The sequence below is a fragment of the Mustela putorius genome, unplaced genomic scaffold (assembly GCF_011764305.1).
Source record: "Mustela putorius furo isolate JIRA1106 unplaced genomic scaffold, ASM1176430v1.1 tig00000788_pilon_pilon_pilon, whole genome shotgun sequence".
In the NCBI taxonomy this organism is placed as follows: Eukaryota; Metazoa; Chordata; class Mammalia; order Carnivora; family Mustelidae; genus Mustela; species Mustela putorius.
In genome coordinates, this window is record NW_025421481.1 from 8,980,744 (window position 1) to 8,997,164 (window position 16,421).

The 16,421-nt window shown below is 37.0% G+C and overlaps 1 protein-coding gene across 2 annotated transcripts in view; it reads left to right on the forward strand.

Annotated features, from left to right (window-relative positions):
• Positions 1–16,421, forward strand: part of CDK17 (cyclin dependent kinase 17) — a 109,913-nt gene that overhangs the window by 37,589 nt on the left and 55,903 nt on the right. The gene's annotated exons all lie outside the window — the stretch shown is intronic.

Sequence of the window (16,421 nt, forward strand, 5' to 3'; positions counted from 1 at the left end):
ATTTATTTATTTGACAGACAGAGATCACGAGTAAACAGAGAGAGAGAGAGAGAGACAGAGAGAGAGAGGGAGGCGGAGGAAGCAGGCTCCCCGCTGAGCAGAGAGCTGGAGGCGGGGCTTGATCCCAGGACCCTGGGATCATGACCTGAGCTGAAGGCAGAGGCTTTAACCCACTGAGCCACCCAGGCGCCTTGAGAAATAAGAATCTTCAACGATGATTTTTTAACCATGTAACTCAGAAGAGACAGTGGAATGACACCTTTACAGTGCTGACAGAAAAATTGATAACCAGTGATTCTGTACTCAGTGAAAATACCCTTCAAAACCAGAAATGAAATAAATATATTCTTGGATAAACAAAAGCTGAGAGAAGGCATCAGCGACATACCCACACTTTAGGAAACATTAAGGAAATACACAGCCCAAAAAAAAAAAAAAAAAAATTCTGAGGTAGAAGCATGACGGAATGAAGAGTACTGGAATAGCTAAATAGGGTGGGCAGGACTGTTAGTTGCTTAAACCAGTAGTTTTAACAATCTCCAGTGTTCCATTGGAAATGTTATATTGGAAAACAATAGAACATGTCAAAGTAATTACATGACCGCAATAGCAAAAGGAGGAAGTAAATAGAATTATAAGAATCTCTCATTTGAGGGCGCCTGGGTGGCTCAGTGGGTTAAGCCTCTGCCTTTGGCTCAGGTCATGATCTCAGGGTCCTGGGATCAAGCCCCGCCTCCAGCTCTCTGCTCAGCAGGGAGCCTGCTTCCCTCTCCCTGCCTGCCTGCCTCTCTGCCTACTTGTGATCTCTCTCTCTCTCTCTCTCTCTCTCTGTCAAATAAATAAATAAATAAACTTAAAAAAAAATAGAATCTCTCATTTGTATGGGACATGGTAAAAGCACTAATTTAAGATACAAAATGAAGATGCATTTTTGTATCTTTTTTAAAAATTAATTTATTTATTTTCAGAAAAACAGTATTCATTATTTTTTCACCACACCCAGTACTCCATGCAATCCATGCCCTCTGTAATACCCACCACCTGGTACCCCAACCTTGTATCTTTTACAGTAACCACTGAAAGAATTATGCTAAAAGATAAACCTATAGAGTGCATAAAATAGAATGATAAATATGTGATTAATAGAAAAGGAAGATCAAAGAACAGAACAAGGGGACAAATGGAAAATAAATACAAAGATGATGGACTTAACTACATCAGTAATTAAATGCTAATGGACTAAATGTATCAGGTATCAGAGTATCAGGTTGAATCAGAAAAGCAAAACCCAGCTATGTGCTGTTTACAAAGCATAAACAGGTACAGAGTAAAAATATGGGAAACAGTGTACCATGCAGATGTTACCTAAGAAATGGCTGTGTGACTATACTAATAGGAGATACAGTGTCTTTAGCCAAGAGACATTATTGGAGATAAAAAGGGATAATGTTAAAGGGGCAATTTATTAGGAAGATAGAATAGTTCTAATTTGTATACACCTAATTACATAGCTTCAAAATATGTAAAGCAAAATTTAGCTAAAAGGAAAATCACACAAGTCCATTATTATTGTTGTGAATTTAATAGACCTTTCTCACAGACCTCTTTGAGAAAATCTATAGAGAAATAGTGACCTTTACCTCACACCAAATACAAAAAATAATTGAAAATGGTTAATGGTCTTAAATTGTAACGCTAAAAATATAGAACTTGAAAATACAAAATACAGAAAAAATACCCATAATATCCTGGTACCAAAAATTTTAGGATGCAGAGAGAACCAACCATAAAATAGAAGGAACAAAGGAAAACAAAAGGCAAATCACAGAACAGAAAAATATATTTGTAATAGATATGTTGGAAAAAGGACTTAAACATAAGTCTTAAGACAACTCTGTTTAAAGTGGACAAAAGATTTGAAGTTATATGAATGGATCATAAACCCATTAAAGAGGTGGTCAACATCATTAGTTCATCATTAAAACAACATCATTGAAAGTCAACATCATTAAAAATATTTTTAATATATTTGTATAGTCATCACCACAATTTAATTTTAGAACATTTGTGACCACCCCCAAAAAACCTTATATCCATTCTTTTTTTTTTTTAAGACTTTATTTATTTATTTGACAGAGATCACAAGTAGGCAGAGAAGCAGGCAGGGAGAGGGGGAGTGCAGAGCAGGCTCCCTGCGGGGCAGAGACCCTGATGCACGGGCTGGATCCCAGGACACTGAACCAAAGGCAGAGGCTTAACCCACTGAGCCACCCAGGCGCCCCCTTATATCCATTCTTCTCCATCCTCTCCCATCTCCTGCCTCAGCCCTGTAAATGTTGAATGAAATTATTTAGCCCACCAGTTGGAAATGAACAGAAATGAACTAAGGTTAATATTTGTGCTGTTTGTTGAGTAAACAAAAAGATAAAACTACAAGGGAAATCAAAATAAAAGTTTAAGAAGCCAAAATACTTACATGCACTCTAAGAACTGGTATAAGAGAAGTTGGCAATAAGGTTATTAAAATGATATTCTGAGATAAAACACCTTAGCAGTACATTAGACTATATTTTAAAAACTGTTTTATTTATTACTAGAGAAAGATAGCATAAGTAGAGGGCAGGGGAGAAGGAGAACAGATTCCCCTCTGATCAGGGAGCCCAACTCAGGGCTCATCCCAGGACCCTAGGATTACAACTTGAGTCGAAGGCAGATGCTTAACCAACTGAGCCACCTGCATGCTTCAGTACATTAAATTATAGATTAGATTAATGTGGTAGAGATCCTTCAGGGATTCTTAAAAGTCCATTAAAGAATCCACGAAGCCATAGTTTAACTTACAGCATTTTTTCCCCTTTTGTGATTTATGCAGTAATGCTGTGTTCTATTGTTGATGGCATCTTAAATGTGGTGAAACGTGGTATGTTTGAAATGATGTATTCTTAGATGTATTCCAGAGGAAGATTCAGAATATTTCATGCAATAAAAATATTAAAATTATTCACTGGGAAAAGATTTGGTCTAAAAGAAAAAGCTACTTATATTTCAAAGTAGTGAAATAGCACTCATCTAAAATTTTAGTAGGTCAGGCCTTTCATTAATCTACATTAATCTTGTGATGATTTTTGAATATGTGAGTTTTAAAGTTTTCATATACACACAAAATTTGAGCCTTAAGATTGTTATAACTCTTGAGGTTCTGATTTTATTTTGAAGATCTGTGCATTGCCTAATTTATGGAGTATAGCATGGGTTGTTCTTTTAAAGTTTGGGGTTCTAAAATAGATACTTTATTTTAGTGTGGATTATTTTATATAATTTCCTCAGAAGTCATGAAAAAAATCAAATTGCTGAATTTAACTAGAGTTTTATAATTCTAATTTAAAGAGTATTACCTTAAGTATATAGAGAGGAGAACTTGTATAGCTGATGATGGTTTTTAAGGTATTTTTTATCAGCTTCAGACTCATCCTTCTAAAAAATTTTTTTTGTGGCGTAGGAGCTGAGATCCTACAAACTATATTTCTTGCTTACCATCTGATTCCCCATTAAATTCTGCCAGTAGGAGGATGGGAAATAGGAAAGCAAGAGGAGGGGCAAGGGATTTGCTCCTTTGTGTTTACTTCTTATCAATATTATCTTCACAGCAATGGGACTTCACCCTGGTAAGAAAAGGAGTGGCAGATCACTCCATTTTGCACTATACCGCACTCATAGAACCCTCATGACGTTCCTCCTAGATAACATCAACTAGCCTTTTGCTCTCTCTCTGAGATTTGTGTCCCCATTTTGCTGGGATCCTCCTCAAGTTCTTGGTTCTTTGTGTTTTTCAAGAAGTGCTTTATTTCTAGAGATCTAGGCTTTAGTTTTATGTGGTTTCTCCAAACCTTTGAGTTCCAGTAATTCTAGTCACTTTTGTTTTCCTCAGCTCTGGGGGTCCAAGCTGCTTCTTGTAATTACTTTCTTTGTAATTATATGAGTCCCTTTTTTACCTTTCCAGTTCTTCAGTTCATGGTTAACAACTTATTCTAAACTCTGTTACAGTTACTGGTGAGATTTTTGCCTTTTGACTGATACCTGACTAAAATAGCCTGGTCAAAATAATAGACCTTTGCAAACCAAGGTCCTGGAGATCACATTTAGGTCATTCTTCATTTAGTCATTATTGGACCTCTCTAATGTGCTGGGCCTTTCTTTACTGTATTCTCTGTCAGATGTCCTCCCTATCTGTGGTCCCAGAGCTGCTTGAGAATATGTCATTATTACACTTCATTGTCATTGCCTGCTTTTCTGTATTTCTCAACTTGTGGCCCATGATAGTATGTTTTGTTTCTTTGTCCTTAGTTCCTAACACAGGATTTGTATAAACTAGATGTTCAATAAATATTTTAATTAATTAACATACTTATAAATATGGTTGTAAAGGGCAGAAGTCATGACAAAAATTATCAGATGAAGGGGAAGGATCTTACTTTGATTATTTTGGGCGTCTGAAGGTCCTCTGATACTAAGAAGTTTAAGCCAATGTTAATATGGTATCAAAGGTTATTTAATACTCTTCAAAAAGTCGCATATCTAAGGCTTGATTTGGGTTTTCTGGTTCAATTGTTCTGGTTCAGTTGTTCGTGAGATTGAATGTGCTTTATCTCACTACATTTTCACCAACTCTTATACAGTACTGTTCTAGGGAAGAATCCAGATCCATTTATCATGATACTTCTCAGGTTATCAGGCCTCAACCTGTCAGGTATCATTTAAGCTTGCCTTTCTCTTCCACCTTCACTGTGCTCATGGAGTGAACCCTATACTTCACTGTACTTTAGTTATTAGTGCATTATTAATGCTTGATACAGGGCCACCCAGAAGGTTTACAAGTCTTCCAGTTATTTTGATTGTAATACACTTTCTCTTCAGTATTTAGTAGGGTCACCCTGACCTACAAATATCCTAGTTCCAGACCCTTAACTCCATCATGGTAACACCTTATTGGCACCCATGTCATTCCTATTATTAAACTCTTAATATAGGCTCCCTCCTGCTCAGTTTATATTAAGCAATTTAAATCTATAGTTACTGTTTTTCAAAATGAGAGATTTGGGGACATCTTTCTATTCCCACTTCTTATTTGTAGTAGAGGATCTTTTGATGAACTAACTGGATAATTTGAATATCTTGGTTTACAGTACTGAGATTTTAGGGAAAAAAGTAAATATTTCCCTGAAATTTCTTTATACTTGTTGAGGGGTGTAGATTTTTTTTATTTATCTTTAAGAATTTTGATGGGTATTTGGTCACTTGGCCATTTCTTTATTTGCTTTTTTGAGTTTTTATGTCGCTAAATCTTTCTGTTCCAGTGTCGTTAACATACAGTGCTCTATTTGTTTCAAGTGTACAATATAGTGATCCAACAGTTCTGCACATTACTTAGTGCTCATCAAAACAAGTATACTCCTAATCCCCTACTCCTGTTTCACTAATCCCCTACCTACCTCCATTCTGGTAACCATCTGTTTGTTAAGAGTCTGTTTTGGTGTGTGTGTGTGTGTGTGTGTGTGTGAATTTTACTTTACTCCTTTGTTTCTTAAGTTCCACATATGAGTGAAATCACATGGTATTTGTTTTTCCCTGACTAGGTTACTTTGCTTAGCATTATACTCTCTTGCACCATGCATGCTATTGCAAATGGCAAGGTTTCATTCTTTTTTATGGCTGAGTAATATTCCACTACACACACATACACACACACACACACTCTCTCTCTCTCTCTCTTTCTCTCTCTCTCTATATATCCATTCATCTGTTAGTGGACACCTGGGCTGCTTCCATAGGTCAGCTGTTGTAAATAGTGCTGGAATAAACATGAGGGTGCATATATCCTTTTGAATTAGTGTTTTTTGTATTCTTTGGGTAAATACCCAGTAGCATGATTACTGTATCATAAGGCAGTTCTTCTTCTTCTTTTTTTTTTTTTAAGTAGGCTCCATGCCCAGTGTGGAGCCCGATGTGGGGCCCAAACTCATGACCCTGAGATAAGACCTGAGTCATGATCAAGAGTTGGACACTTAAGCAACTAAGTAGGGCAGTTCTATTTTTTTTTTTAATATTTTATTATTTATTTGACAGAGAGAGAGATCACAAGCAGGCAGAGAGGCAGGCAGAGAGAGAGAGAGAGAGGAGGAAGCAGGCTCCCCGCTGAGCAGAGAGCCCGATGCGGGACTCGATCCCAGGACCCTGAGATCATGACCTGAGCCGAAGGCAGTGGCTTAACCCACTGAGCCACCCAGGCGCCCCCAGCAGTTCTATTTTTAATTTTGGGGGGAAACCTCTACACTGTTTTCCTCAGTGTCTGCTGCAGTTTGCATTCCTACCAGCAGTGCACAGGGGTTCCTTTTTATCCATATCCTCGCTTACACTTGTTTCTTGTTTTTGATTTTAGCCATTCTGACATGTTTGACGTGATTTCCATTGTGATTTTGATTTTTCATTTCCCTGATGATGTGTGATGTTGAGCATCTTTTCATGTGTCTTATGTGTGTCTGTTGGCCATCTTTGTGTCTTTGCAGAAATGTCTGTTCATGTCTTCTGCCCATTTTTAATTGCATTATTGGTTTTTGGGGTGTTGAGTTGTATCTGTTCTTTGCATATTTTGGATACTAACCATTTACCGGACATGTCATTTGCAGATATCTTCTCCCATTGAGTAGGTAGGTTGCCTTTCAGTTTCGTTGGTCATTTCTTTTCCTTTGCAGAGATTTTTTTTTTTTAATGTAGTTTCAATAGTTTGTTTTTTCTTTTATTTCCCTTTCCCTTGCCTGAGTAGACATATCTGAAAGGAGATTGCCATGACCAGTGTCAGAAAAATTACTTTCTGTGCTCTCTTCAAGTATTTTTATGGTCTCAAATTTCACATTTAGGTCCTTAATTTCAGTGTATTTTTGTGTATGGTGTAAGAAAGTGGTCCAATTTTATTCTTTTTCATGTAGCTGTCCAGTTTTCCCAAAACCATTTGAAAAGACTTTTTCTCATTGCATATTCTTTGTTGAAGATTAATTGACCATATAGTTGTGGGTTTATTTCTGGGCTTCCTATTTAGTTCTTTTGATCTATGTGTCTGTTTTTATGCCAGTACCATACTTTTTGGATTACTAAAGTAGTAATAACTAGTATAACTAGTAGTTATAACTAGTATAACTGGTAGTTACTACTACTAGTAGTAGTATAACTTGAAGTCTGGAATTATGATGCTTCTTGTTTTGCATTTCTTTTTTTAAGAATGCTTTGGCTATTCAGGGTCTTTGGTGGTTCCATACAAATTTTAGGATTATTTGTTCTAGTTATGTGAAAAACACTGCTGGTATGCATGTTGCTTTGGGTAACATACGCATTTTAACGATGTTTGTTCTTCCAATCCCTGAGCATGGAATGTCTTTCCACTTCTTTTTTTTTCCTTTTCTTTGTGCCAAAGAATTTATTTGATAGAGAGAGAGAGAGTGAGTGCAAGAGAGTGGGGAGGGGCAGTGGGAGAGGGATAAGCAGACTCCCCACTGAGCAGGGAACCTGACACAATCCTAGAACCCCATGATCTTAACCTGAACTGAAGGCAGATGCTTAACCAGCTGAGCACCTCAGGTACCCTTGTGTTGTCAGTTTCTTTCATGTATTTTATAGTTTTCATAGTACAATGTGGGGCTTGATCTAAGGACCCTGAGATCATGACATGAGCTGAAATCAAAGAGTTGGACGCTTAACTGATTGAGCCACCCACATGCCCCAAGTGTTTTTTTTGATTTCTCTTTCTGTTGCTTCATTATTAATGTGTAGAAATGCAACAGATTTCTGAACATTAGTTCTGTGTTGCACTAGCGTTACTGAATTTATTAATTCAAGTAGTCTTCAGGGTTCTCGTCATCTACAGATAGTGAAAGTTTTGTTTCTTCTTACCTATTTGGATGCCTTTTATTTCTTTTTGTTGCTGATTGCTGTAGCTATGACTTCCAGTACTGTGTTGAATAAAAGTGATGAGAGTGGGCATCCCTGTCTCATTCCTGCCTATAGAGGAAAAAGCTCTGTTTTTTCCCCATTTAGGATGATCTTAGCTGTGGGTTTTTCATGTGAGGCCTTTATAATGTTGAGTTATGTTCCCTCTAAAACTACTTTTTTGAGGGTTTTTTTTAATCATGAATGGGTGTTAAACTTTGTCAGATGCTTTTTCTGCATCTGTTGAAATGATCTATGGCTCTTACCCTTTCTCTTACTTTAAGATTTTATTTATTTTTTAAATATTTATTTGAGAGCAAGGGAGAGAGAGAGAGAGAGCGCACGCACAGAAACGAGGAGGTAGGAACAGACTCCCCACTGAGCAGGGAGCCTGATGCTGGCTTGGATCCCAAGATAGGCATCTGAGCTTAAGGCAGATGCTTAACTGAGCCACTCACGTGCCCCTAAGATTTTTTTTTTTTTAATTAATGTATACAGCCAGCATGGGGCTGGAAATTATCAAGAGTTCTATGCTCCACCGACTGAACCAGCCAGGCACCCCTTCTTTCTCATATTGATGCAGTGTATCACATTGATTGATTTGAGAAGACTGAACTGCCTTTACAACCCAGGAGTAAATCCCACTTGATTGTGGGGAATGATTTTGTAATGTAATGTTGGATCTGGCTTGCTAATATTTTGTTGAGGATTTTTGCATCTTTGTTCATCTGGGATTTTGGCTTGCAGTTTTTTGTGGTGGTGTGTTTATCTGGCTTTGGTATCACACGATAAGGCTGGCCTTATAGAACGAATTTTCTATTCCTTCCTCTTTTGTTTTTTGAAATAGTGTGAGAAGACTAGGCATACTCTTCTTTAAACATTTAATAGAATTTGCCTGTGAAGGCATCTGGTGTTTGTTGGGAGTTTAAAAATTATTATTATTATTATTATTATTATTTTAAATACTTTATTTATTTATTTGACAGACAGAGATCACAAGTAGGTGGAGAGGCAGGCAGAGAGAGAGGAGGAAGCAGGCTCCCTGCTGAGCAGAGAGTCCGATGCGGGGCTCGAATTCAGGACCCTGGGATCATGACCTGAGCCGAAGGCAGAGGCTTTAACCCACTGAGCCACCCAGGCGCTCCATAAATTATTATTATTTTTTAAAAGATTTTATTTATTTATTTGACAGAGATCGAGATCACAAGTAGGCAGAGAGGCAGGCAGGGGTTGGGAGAGCAGGCTCCCTGCTGAGCAGAGAGCGCCGATGCAGGGCTCAGTCCCAAGACCCTGAGATCATGACTTGAGCCAAAGGCAGAGTTGTTTTTTGTTTTGTTTTGTTTTGTTTTTTTAAGATTATTTATTTATTTATTTATTTGACAGACAGAGATCACAAGTAGGCAGAGAGGCAGGCAGAGAGAGAGGAAGGGAAGCAGGCTCCTTGCTAGCAGAGAGCCCGATGTGGGGCTCGATCCCAGGACCCTGGGATCATGACCTGAGCTGAAGGCAGAGGCTTCAACGCACTGAGCCACCGAGGTGCCCCTGAAGGCAGAGTTGTAACCCGCTGAGCCACCTAGGTGCCCCGGGAGTTTTTTAATTACTGATCCAGTTTCTTTGCTGGGAATTAGTCCATTCAGATTTTATATTTCTTTTTGTTTTAGTTTTGTAGTTTATATGTTTCTAGGGATTAACTATATTTTCTAGGTTGTCCAGTTTGTTTACATATGATAAATCTTTTCAAAACGGAGTATGTTGATTATTTCTTTGTATTCTTGAATTTTTAATACATCAGAGTATGTTAACATTTCATTTGATGTTTCCAAATTGTTAAAATTGTTCACATATATATTTACTTTCCTTTTGGGAATTTGGTAGATATTCCTGCCAAATTAAAGTTAGGCATGGCTATGTGACTTGATTTAGCTAATGAAGCATGAGTAAGAGTAGTGTGTGATACTCCTAGATGGAAGCTCTAAGAGTTAGTATATACTTTGCCATACTGTCTCCTTCCCGTGGTGCCTACTACTTTAGCCTAGATCTCTGAAGACTTGGAGAACTCCAGTCAGCTCTCAATGAGCATATAGCACAAAAGAATAAAATCTTAGTTATTTTAAGCCACCAAGATTTGTTGGTTTTTCTTATTGTAGCCTAACCCACTTGAACTTGACTTATATAATTGGTGTTAATCAATGCAACTTTTTTTTGTAGGAAAATTTATGAGCAAACGCATGTCAGATATAAACTTTTGTCTCATGGTATATCTATAAAGTTCAGTGAAAATGGTTGTAACATCAGTGGAAGTTATGAAGAGAATCTGCTGGGGTGATTATTTTTATTTGTGGGCACCTGTGTAGTGACAGGTATTAGATAACATTGGCAGGCTAGGAAAAGAAGGGAAGCTCAAAATGGAATGGTTAAGTCCTTCAAAGGTGACAGATTTCATACCTGATAACATTAAATATAGGCCATTTGTTTAAGAAAATAAATCCATCTGAGCATAGTCTATTTTGGAAGGATATCTGTTAAGTGAATTAAGTGAGTAGCCTGAGATTACTCACTTAGTGGCAGAACTGGGGGGAAAATCAACCTTTTTGACTCTAGCCTTGTGTTCTTTTTATTATTAAGACATTTCACTTATTCTCTAAAGATTTTTAATCCACTCAATCTGTAATTATACCTTTCAGTCCTAATTTTTCCCCCTAAACTTAATTAACATTTTCCCATCAATTTGCACAGAATTGTTAATCATAATTCTTGGCTCTTGACACATTATTCTTACTGATTTGTGCATGATCTTATGTAGAATACTTAAGAAAAGAAAAAATACTTAAAAAATGAAAATACTTAAGAAAAATAACTATCTGTGAATCCAACTTCTCAAGCATTGCCAATAACTTCAGTCTTCCTGTGTGCTCTCCTTGACTCTTCCTAAATGATAGGTATCATTCTGAGCTTTGTATTTCAGTCTCTTACATTTTATAAAAGTTGTATCCCTCAACAATATTTTTTTTCTTAATTTTGTTTGTATAAAAATAATACGCTAAAATGTAGTCTGGATTTTTTTTTTATTAGATATCATGTTACTAATACTCATTCTTGTTGCATGTAGTTATAGTTTATTTTTACAACTATGTATAATATTCATTCTGCAGACTTAATAGCTGATCCATTTTCCTTACTGTAGACATTTGGGTTGATACTAGTGTTATGCTGTTAGAGACATGTTGTGAGCATCTACTCATATTTCTGTTAAACATGTGTTAAAATTTCTCTCAGATACGCAGCTAGAGGAATTGCAGACTCTTAGGGTATGCAATATTTAACTTTATGAAAGGGTACCTAATTAATTTCCACCATAGTTATAATATTCATTAATTTTTTTTCTTGAACAGGATTGCTAAAGGTTGTTTACCTATTTTATCAATCTTTTGAAAGAACCAGGGAAGGTATTTATGAGCTTTGTTGTAATTATTTAGATAATAAATTACTATGGTTTGAACTAAGGCTTAGCAGTGGAGATAGAGGGGGATGGGATTGGGAACTGTGAGGGATTTAAAGTAATACAGTTTGACTTGATGATCCAGTTTGATATGGCATTTGAGGGAATGGAAATTGTAAAGAATGATCTTTGAGTTTCTGGCCCGTATATGATTCAGGAGTGTAAGTGTAGTTACTTTGTATAATCTTGTAATTGAAAAGTGCCTAGATCAGTTTTGTTTCATTAGTTTTAGTGCCAGTATTTTCTGTTATTAGAAATAAAGCTTTTAAGGTTTTAAGGATTAAAGTTTTAACCTTCAGTTTGAAATACACGTGCATGTCTTTATCTGAGAGTAATTTTATAAGTGATGAGAGGCCTTAACTGATCAATTAATAAAGAGAAAATATTTTTAAAAAAAAAAGAAAGAAAGCTTTTAGGGATACTGTTTATTTTCTTTAATACTTGGGAAACATTTTATATAAACTACTTTACCTTCCTTAAGAAGGACTTTGAAACTGTTGTCCTAAAATTTTATCACTGGTTGACGTTTTATTGTTTTGTTTTTTCGATTTTACTTGTTTATTTGACAGAGAGATAACAAGTAGGCAGAGAGGCACGTGGAGAGAGAGAGGGAAGCAGGTTGCCTGCTGAGCGGAGAGCCCCATGTGGGGCTTGATCCTGGGACCTTGAGATTATGACCTGGGCTGAAGGAAGAGGCTGAAACCCACTGAGCCATCTAGGTGCCCTCACTGATTGACTCTTAACCAAATAAACTGGATTACTCTAGAAGGAAGATAGGTCAGAAATAACAAAATCTGTAAATTCCCAGTGCTTCCTCTATTGTTTAGAAGTATTGGTTTCTAAGGGACTAAGTAATTTAGAGTCCAGGATAATCAGTCTACTTTATCCTTTCTATATTTCTGCTTTGAGAAATACAGGACATACATGCAAATTCATTATTAGGCACTCTCATCACTTAACTGAGACGTAGAATGATAATTGGAATTGCTTTCTCTGCTTTTGAATTACAGTGGGGAAGTTTAAGTTTTTTTTACGATAGTGGTTTTTCACTAGCTATCAAAGATGATGATTGATTTTCAAGGGTGTAGGAGGTAATTGGCAGAACAACTGTTTTAAAAACAGTTTGTAGGGGTACCTGGCTGGCTCAGTTGGTAGAGCCATCATCTCTTGATCTCTGGGCTGTGAGTTCAAACCCCATGTTGGGCATGGAGCCAACTTAAAATTTAAAAAACTAACATTGAAAAAAAAAAAGGAAAGGAGTTTGCATCTTTCAGGGAACCCCTAGTTTCATAATTTAATTTAAAGCTTTTTATTTAATCATGGAGAATTTGGTAAAAATTTATTTAGCTGGAATAAATAATAATTTGATCCATTTACAAAAGAATAAATAAAAATTATTGAAATCTTATATTTTTCAGATACCATTTTGTTTTAAAATCTTTGCTGCTTTCTTGGTGGCCTTTTCCCTTTTTGTATATAACCACTTGTGTATCAAAATGAGGCACTACCTCAAATGATTACAATTGCTCTCTTGGTTCTGCTGTGAGTAAGACCATTATTATCAAAAACATCATATGACCTTTCTAATAGATGACTTTCTCAGTTCACCGAAACCGAACAGCTGTTTCAAACAAATGCCCTTTCTATGAGCATTTATCATCTGCGGATCAATTTATTGTTATTTGTGATGAAGATATCCACATTTTGAGTGATTTTTTTAAAAATCAGAATTTAATATTTTGAATTTCAATGTATTATCCAACAGTGTAAGTAAAAATATGTATTTAAGCATTTTTTTATTATTATTTTATTTGACAGAGATCACAAGTACACAGAGAGCAGGCAGAGAGGGGGGGGGGAAGCAGGCTCCCTGCTGAGCAGAGAGCCCGATGCGGGGCTCGATCACAGGACCCTGGAATTATGACCTGAGCTGAAGGCAGAGGCTTTAACCCACTAAGCCACCCAGGTGCCCCTAAGCATTTTTAAAAAAATGTTATTTATTTGAGAGGGAGAGGATTATTAGTTTGTGAAAAATGCTGTTGGTATTTTGGTAGGGATTGCATTAAATATGTACATTGCTTTGGGTAGCATATGCATTTTAACAGTATTTGTTCTTCCAATCCCTGAGAATGGAATATATTTGCATTTCTTTTTGTTTTTCTTTTTTCCAAAGAATTTATTTGAGAGAGGGAGAGAGTGCACGGGTGCGCATGCGCACGCATGCGTAGAGCACGAGGTGGGAGAGGGACAGAGGGAGAGGGAGAAGCAGATTGCCTGCTGAGCGGGGAGACCTGCACGCAGGGCTAGATGCCAGGACCCTGGGCAGAGTTGTAATTGACTGAGTCTCTCAGGCACCCCAGCAAAAATACACATTTAAAGAAAATAACTAAAAAAACTAATGTGAAAGCCAGAAGGATTTGAGGATTATTTATCCCAGTGAATGTATTGAGATGCAACATTAATAGGCCTGTTAGAGGTTTCTTGGTGACTGGTTTAGGTTTTGTCTAAGATGCTACTGATCCCAAGGGATAATGATTAAAGATGAGTAAGGGGGAGATCATTGCATGTTCCAATGTAGTGAACTAAATGTCTTGATCTTTTTAGCCAGTCAGATTTTATGTAAGTTGTCAAACTGGTAAAGCAGCTTTCATGCAAAGTACATTTTGAGTATTTTCTTTGTTGAATGAATTGTTTGCCTTTTGGGACAATTTTAACAGCATATTCTGTATTAACTAGTAGTTAACCCTCATTTGCAGTACTACAACTTTATTGTTCTGGAAATGATATAACACCTCTTTAAGACTAAGTTTCTTGTGGGCAGAGTTCATGTTATTTATCTTTTCTGCCTTCGGTGCCTCATATTGCCTGGGACATGATAGGGCCTCTGTGTTAATGTTTGTTGAACGAATGAATAAAAACTTTAACATAAAGTGAAAACCTAAGCAGAGCCATCAGAATGGGACAGTGATCTAAAACTTTGCCAGTTAATAGATTGACTTTAAATAGAAAGATCCTAGTTTATAAAAGATTACTAATCTCTATTATTTGCTTTCATTATTTCGTTCAAGAGGTTTGGTGCCTGTTGAGTGCCAGGTTTTATACTAAATGCTGGGTTTTATACTAAATATAATAATGAACAAAACATTAAGTCCTTGCTCTCAAGGTGATTAAATTCTAATGGAGGGAATGAGCAATAAAACCAGTATTTAGAATGTCAAGCCAGGCAGGCTACAGAGGAAATTAAAAAAAGGAAGGGGGGTAGGGTGTGTAACCTGGGTACGGAGTTGTCACTTTTATACAGGGTGACCAGGGAGGTGCTGTGTGAGTAGAACCCAGAAGGAAATGAGACTATCTGGGAGAAGTGCATTACACACCAGGGAAGAGCAATTACAAAAGTAGCATCAGCAAAGAGACTGCTGTGCTGCTAGAACAGGGTAGGTGTGTGCAGAGTAGCAGCAGATGAGGTTAAAAAAGGAGAACGGCAGACAGGTCCTATAAGGCCTAGTAAGCCATTTAAGGACTTAAGGGTTAATTACTCAGTAAAGTGCCAATAGTTGGATGATTTTGAAGAAGAGGGATGATGTTATTTATGATTTAGTCTCTTTGCTCTGGCTGCTGCATAGAAAATACACAGCGGTCAGTGGCCCAGGAAGGGGAAAATGTGGTGGGATGGAAGCAGGAAGACCAGATGTAGGATACTCTAAATATTCTAGGCATAGAGATGATCAGGGTTGGGTTAAGATTCTAGCAGTTTAGGTGGTAAGAAGTGGTCAGACTCTTGATATATTTTGAAGGAAGACCCTACAGGTTTGGGTGATGCATTGATCGTGGTGATAAGATTATTAAGAGGAACAGGGTTTAGAGGAAGTGGAAATACATGTTATATTTTCCTTGATTTCTGTCCCTGATGCTAGGCTTTAATTCTCTAGCTAGAATAGGAGAGAATTGCTACTTAACCCTGGAATTTGGTACTATGGAAAGAAAACTGAATTGAGATCCCTAAAGTGGCTTTTTTTTTTTTTTAAAGATTTTATTTATTTATTTGACAGACAGAGATCACAAGTAGGCAGAGAGGCAGGCGCAGAGAGAGAGAGAGAGAGGGAAGCAGGCTTCCTGCGGAGCAGGGAGCCCGATGTGGGGCTCAATCCCAGGACCCTGAGATCATGACCCGAGCCAAAGGCAGCAGCCCAAACCACTGAGCCACCCAGGCGCCCCCTTAAAGTGGCTTTTTAAGGGCTGATGCTCTCGCTTTCAGAGACTTGGCTAAATCATTTTTTTGAGCCTTTTCAAGCTCTGTTTCCTTAACCAGAAAAATGACTTGGTTGACCCTGATGGTCTCTAACATGATTTCGTTTGTTACAATTTGTGTGTTTCATTATTTTTGGAAGTGCATTGATGACTTCCCCTTTATCCACTCACTAATTATAGGCATTCCTTGTATTTCTGACCTTCCCTCTTATCACCTGTATTCTTTCTGGCTTTAATCAGTTTTATAAATATCTCTCAGACCTATACTTTAAACTGACTTTTTTTTTCTGAGTTCTGGATTCATTAAATTCATTAATTCATTAAATCTGTTCCAGTAGGTTCAATCCTGAATTCATTTTCTCTCCCCTAAACTTGCTCTTCTTCCTGTGCTTAGCACTTGGTAATGTGGATTATTGGATTCTATTATTAATAGCTGATTATTTAATTACTAATGTTCATTTTGCTAAGATAAATTAATTGGAATTAAGTTTGGGAAACTAACCTGGCAGATCTCACAGTGTGATCTATGATCCTGAAACCATTTCAGGGAACCTGCAAGATCAAAACTTAATTTTTATAATACTAAAAACATTTGAAATAATAATACTAAAAACATTTTTAAAAACTGTGGACATTTGCTCTGATGGTACATATACATTGGTGTGTACAACTACTGGTTCCTTATTTCAGATCATAG